The sequence below is a fragment of the Moschus berezovskii genome, chromosome X (genome assembly GCF_049115385.1).
Source record: "Moschus berezovskii isolate FMDL1 chromosome X, NW_MosBer_1.0, whole genome shotgun sequence".
In the NCBI taxonomy this organism is placed as follows: Eukaryota; Metazoa; Chordata; class Mammalia; order Artiodactyla; family Moschidae; genus Moschus; species Moschus berezovskii.
Genome location: NC_142488.1, coordinates 147,395,332 through 147,401,989, shown reverse-complemented (window position 1 = coordinate 147,401,989; position 6,658 = coordinate 147,395,332). Strand labels below are relative to the sequence as shown.

At 45.0% G+C, this 6,658-nt stretch overlaps 1 pseudogene; it reads right to left on the bottom strand.

The window, feature by feature from the left end:
• Nucleotides 1-201: 201 nt before the first annotated feature.
• Nucleotides 202-6,658, bottom strand: part of LOC129564092 (transcriptional adapter 2-alpha pseudogene) — a 45,534-nt pseudogene continuing 39,077 nt past the window's right edge.

Sequence of the window (6,658 nt, the reverse complement as noted above, 5' to 3'; positions counted from 1 at the left end):
GTGTTAGGAATGAATGCCCACATACAATTAACAATAGCTTATCTAGCACATAACTCTGCAGCACAATACCAACAACGGGAATATTTTAAAGCAGGGTGGAGAAGAAAGTAGACACTAATAAAACTGAAGATTTCCTTTGTTCTTCCCCTCTTTCACAATGAGAATTCAGTTCAAAAACAAGGCTCTAGAATGCCCGTGCAGTCCTTTGGCCCACCACACTTCTGGGGAGCCTCAGGCTTTGGTGATGTATCCTTCTTGGATGAGGAAATCATAGATTTTCCTGGTTTTGTTCACGTCTATCTTGATGAGTGCTCTTGCCTGTGCCAGTCTCAAGCCTCCTTGCTTGTTACATTCGTTCAACAGAGCAGATTTGTATTCTAAATAGGCTCCAGGGACCAACTTCACCATCTGACAGAGCTCCTTTTCTTTCTCATTCAACTTCTCTGTGCCAGGGAGACCAGTGAGGTTCAAGGGCGGTACACTTCGCCTACCTGAATTTGAAGTCATGGGAACAGAAGGACTCAGGCCAGAATCAATGTCAGCCTGCCGGCGGAGACACTGCTGGCAGGTGCTGCTGTCTTGGCTGTACTGGAGGACCTCCGAGAGCATGGTGCGTTTGAGGCGCTCCTCTTCCCGAGTTTTCTTGAGGTGGTCGTAGGTTCTGGTGCTACAAAAATTGGTAATGCCTGCCGTCCTGTATTCCTGGAGCTTATTGATTTCCCTTCGGAGTTCAAATTCCAATTCATGGCTTTCAATGAACTTGTCATGCTCCACCAGCCCCACTATCCTTGCAAATCACCTCATTGTTTCATAAAGATCTTGGACTTCCTTGGGATATCGTCGTTCCATTAATTGAAACTTCCTAAGGTTGATTAATTCATGGTCTCATAATTTTTTTTCGTCTTTGTCGCTCCTTTAACCTGGAATGATAGATATCCACTACAGCCATCTTCAGAGCGTGTAAAATATCCGAGTCATCTTCGACAAAATCAATATCTCTCAAGTCCCACTCTGCATAATTGTCAAACTCTTCAATGAAATCTGCTCGAGCTGGCATGTATCCTGCCATGTCCCAAGAAAGCAAGGAGTCAAAGGTAGGTCGGGGAGGGTCATCTATAGAGTGAAATGGAATGGCTCTGTCAGTAGTTTTTGCCTCCTCTGCTTGCTTCAGCTTCAGCAAAGTAGATGCAAGCAGAGGGTTATTGATGAAATGCTTCATATAGTGCTTCTCACATTCCTCCTTGGTCTTGGTGCACATTTGATTGGCTACATCCTGCCAATTTCCAATGCCACAGTCCATCACAGCTTCTAAAAGAGTCATTTCTTCTTGAGCAGTCCAGCTGGGATCAAGAACAGGAAAATCTGAGGTCTTTATTTCATAAGTATGATCACTTTGATGTTTCTTGTACTCAAATCCTCTCATTAAACACTGTAAGCAGAGGAAAAAAGGAGGTGGATCACATTCTGAACACTTGATATAAGGCTCCATGAGGTAGGAGAAGCAGCTTCGGCAAGGTGGCTTGTCAGAGGGATCACTGCTAAAGGAACCCAATCGGTCCACTCCCCAGTTGGCAAAGACTCTGTTGCTTTGACCTTCTTTAATCTGAGTTGCTTCAAGGAGATTTCAGAACCTGCCAACACATACACCAAAGTTGATGACTGCTCCCTCAGTGCGTTCCCCCTCCTCCACGCTGAGGAAACGCCCAGCATTGATGCTTTTGAACTGTCGTGTTGGAGAAGACTCTTGAGAGTCCCTTGAACTGCAAGGAGATACAACCAGCACATCCTAAAGGAAATCAGTCCTGAGTATTCATTGGAAGGACTGATGCTGAAGCTGAATCTCCAATACTTTGGCCACCTGATCTGAAGAACTAACTCATTGGAAAAGACCCTGATGCTGGGAAAGATTGAAGGCGGGAGGAGAAGGGGATGACAGAGGATGAGAGTGTTGGATGGCATCATTGACTCGATGGACATGAGGTTGAGGATGCTCCGGGAGTTGGTGATAGGGAATTGGGGCAAGCTGGAGTCCCTGGGGTAGCAAATAGTCAGACATGACTGAATGACTGAACTGCATTGAGGGCCATAACTCCTGGGGTGGAGGCAGTCCGCATCCCTGCACACTTTGTGCTGCCAGGGTCCCTAAAAGCCAAGCAGCTGCGCCACCTTCATGATCAACTATCACTGGGGCAGAGCTGCCACAGGCAAACAAATCTTGTGTCTATGGGCGCAGGGCTGCTTCGGTCATACCCAACTCTTTCTAACCTTGTAGACTGTGCCCTGTCAGGCTTCTCTGTCAGGGGGGTTCTCCAGGCAGGAATACGAGAGTGTATAGGCCAATACTGGTTTCCATATGCTTCTAGAGCAGTATGTACCCTGCTGCCCTAGCCGCCAGCTCCCCTAAGTACCTGATGCTGCCAGAACCTCTGCAACCCAGGCAGCTGCACCACCTCCACATCCGGCCCTCACGGGGGCAAACCGAAGTCCTCCAAGGCAGCCTCAGGAGAAAACCCCAGTGGATGACCCACATGCAGAGGTGGAAGTAAAACAGTAATTGAAAGTCAGGGGCAGTGTGGCTAAGCAAAAAGATCCAAAACCTTCCCACCAGCTCTACAAGCTGCCGATTAAATCCACACCAACAACTAGGCAGACTCTGTGTCTATGGAATACATAAAAGGACACTGAGAGCTCCCACAAAAGAAAGCGCACTGGTTCTGAATGCTGTCGACATTGGAGGCAAGAACACACAGATTCACACAAGAACATGCAAGAACACAAAATAGGACCAGAGTAGAATCTGAGCTGCCCCCACAACAGGTCCAGAGATCAGCACAGTGTTGGAAAGCATCCTAGGGGGGTGAGGTAAACTGTGATTGCAGCAAGGAAAAGGACTCAACTCTGAGCATTGATTCAAGAAAAACATTAAGAGGCAGTCCTAAGATGGTGAAGGAATAGGATGGGGAGACCACTGTCTCCCCCACAAATTCATCAAAAGAACATTTGAATGCTGAGTAAATTCCACAAAACAACTTCTGAATGCTGGCAGAGGACATCAGGCACCCAGAAAAGCAGCCCATTGTCTTCAAAAGGTGGTAGGAAAAAATATAAAAGATAAAAAGAGAGACAAAAGAGGTAGGGACAGATATCCATCCCGGGAAGGGAGTCTTAAAAGAGAGAGAAGTTTCCAAACACCATGAAACATTCTCACTGGCGAATCTGTGGTGAGCCTTGGAACCTCAGAGGGCAACATAACCGGGAAGAAAAATAAAGAAATAATTAAAACCCACAGATTACATGCCCAATGGTAACTGCCAATGGAGAAGCAACACAGATGCCCTCATCTGCCACTAGCAAGAGGGGGCTGGGCAGGGAGGCCTGGGCTGCATTGCTTACAGTAAAGACCAGGCCTGAATGCCCCAAGGACAATCTGAGGGAACTAATTTGAGATAGCAAATCAGACTGTGGGATAGCTATCCTGTGAAAAGGCAAAAAGCCCTAACCTAAGACACCACCAGGCCCGCTCACAGAACAAAGGACTAAGCAGAGCTAGCTGGCTGTGGACCAGCTCACCTCCCTCCAGAGTCAGACAGGTGAGGGCAGTCAGAGCTGGAAGGTGGCAATCGTGTCCCCAGAGAGGCATCTGATTCCAAACTGCAAGCAGGCTTTGTTGGTAACCAAGACTTCTTGGGATTCTGGATGGTCAACATCCGCCTAAGAAGGTGCGCAGGTTGTACACCCAGAAAACTGAGCGGCAGGGATGGGGGAGGCGAAAAGCCACAGGGACCATGCTCGCCAAATAACTGGTCACCTGAGCTGCTCGGACCTGGGAAGGATGCAAAACGCAGGCCCAACCGAGTCTGTGCCTTTGAGGAGTACCAGAGAACCTGAACCTGAGCGGCTTAGACCTGGGAAGTGCATACAACCCAGGGCCGGCCTCAGACAGTTCCTGGCAGAGCAACCTAGAGCCTGAGCACTGTAGACTGGGACAGCACATACGCCATGAGTGGGGGGAAATCCAGTATGGCCGAGATAGTGCGAGCACATGCCAGTGTTATTTGTGTGCAGTGTTCCTCTCTCCCTACAGCAGAACTGAACTAGTGACCCTAAAAAGTGTCCATCACCGCCCCCTTGTGTCAGGGCGGAAATCAGACACTGAAGAGACCAGCAAACAGAAGCAGCTAAAACAAACAGAGAGAACTGTCTGGAAGTGACAGGTGCAACAGATTAAAATACTATAGTTAGCATCGACTACATAGGAAGGGGCCTACAGATCTCGAGAAGTATAAGCTGGGCCAAGGAACTATCTGAAAAGGAACTGACCCCACACTATCCACAACAACACTAGAGAAAGTCTGAGATATAGTTTTACTATTATCATTCTTAAATTTTTTTAAAAAAATTTAAATTTTTTAAGTTTTCTATTACTCCTTTAATTTTCATTTTTATAACCTACTATTACTTTGCAAAAAATAAGACCCTATCTTTTAAAAGCAAACTTCATAAATACATACTTTGTAATTTCTGTGACTTTGTTTTTTCTTCTTTAATATTGTATTTTTGAAAATCCAACCTCTACTCTAGATTTTTAATCTTTGCTTTTTGATATTTGCTATCAATTTTGTACCTTTAAGAACCCAATTCCCAGTACCCATATTTACTTTGGAGTGAGATCACTGGCCTGACTGCTCTCACCCGCTTTTGACTCTCCTTTTCCTCCACCAGGTAGCCTCTATCTCCTCCCATCCCCCGCACTTCCTTCTCTACCCAACTCTGAATCTCTTTGTGTGTTCCGGACTGTGGAGAACACTTAGGGAACTGATTACTGACTGGATCTGTCCCTTCTTTTGATTCCCCCCCTTATCCGCCTGGCTACTTCTGTCTCCTTCCTCCCTCTTCTCTTCTCTGTGTAACTCCATGAACATCTCTGAGCGGTCCAGACTGTGGAGCACACATAAGGAAGTGATTACTCGCTAGCTTGCTCTGTCCTCTGTTGATTCCACCTCTTCTCATCCTGGTCACGTCTATCTCCCTCCTCCCTCTTCTCTTCTCCATGTAACTCTGTGAACCTCTTTGGGTGTCCCTCACTGTGGAGAAACTTTTCAACTTTAACCTAGATATTTTATCAACAGTGCTGTATAGATGGAGAAGTCTTGAGGCTACTGTGAAAATAAGACTGAAAACCAAAGGAAGGAGGCTTCAGTCCAATCCTGAGAACACAGGGAACTCCTGACTCCTGGGAACATTAATAGATCGGAGCTCATCAAACGTCTCCATACCTACACACACCATGTAAATTCTCCAGCAACACAGGGACATAGCCCTGAGCTTCAATATACAGGCTGCCCCAAATCACCCCAAATCCACAGACATCTCATAATTCATTACTGGATACTTCACTGCACTCCAGAGAGAAGAAATCCAGCTCCACCCACCAGAACACAGACACAAGATGCCCTAACCAAGAAACCTTGACAAGCCACCCATCCAAACCCACCTACAGCAAGGAAAATCCACAATAAAGAGAATTCCACAAACTGCTAGAATACTGAAAGGCATCCCCAAACACAGCAACATAAACAACATGAAGAGGCAGGGGAATACCCAGCAAGTAAAGGAACAGGATAAATGTCCACCAACCCAAACAAAAGAGGAAGAGACAGGGATACTACCTGATAAAGAATTCCAAATAATGATAGTGAAAAAGATCCAAAATCTTGAAAACAAAATTGAGTTCCAGATAAATAGTTTGGAGATAAGGAATGAGAAGATGCAAGAAAGGTTTAATAAGGACATAGAAGAAATAAAAAAGAGTCAATATATAATGAATAATGCAATAGATGAGATAAAAAAACACTCTGTAGGGAACCAACAGTAGAATAACAGAGGCAGAAGAAAGGATAAGTGAGGTAGAAGATAGAATGGTAGAAATAAATGAAAAAGAGAGGAAAAAAGAAAAATGAATTAAAAGGAATGAGGACAATTTCAGAGACCACTGGGACAATGTTAAAGTCCCAAGATTCTAATCATAGGAGTCCCAAAAGAAGAAGAAGACAAAAAGAAAGACCATGAGAAAATACTTGAGAGATAATAGTTTAAAACTTCCCTAAAATGGGGAAGGAAATAATCACCCAAGTCCAATAAACCCAGAGAGTCCCAAACAGGATAAACCCAAGGCGAAACACGCCGAGACATATATTAATCAAATTAATAAAATTAAACACAAAGAACAAATGTTAAAAGCAGCAAGGGAAAAACAACAAATAACACACAAGGGGATTCCAATAAGGATAACAGCTGATCTTTCAACAGAAACTCTTCAGGCCAGGAGGGAATGGCAGGGCATACTTCAAATGATGAAAGAAAACAACCTACAGCCCAGATTACTGTACCCAGCAAGAATCTCATTCAAATATGAAGTGGAAATCAAAAGCTTTACAGACATGCAAAAACTGACAAAATTCAGCACCACCAAACCAACTTGCCAAAAAATGCTAAAGGATCTTCTCTAGACAGGAAACACAAAAAGGTGTATAAACTCGAACCCAAAACAATAAAGTAAATGGGAAAGGGATCATCAGTTCAGTTCAGTTCAGTTCAGTCGCTCAGTCGTGTCCGACTCTCCGCGACCCCATGAATCACAGCACGCCAGGCCTCCCTG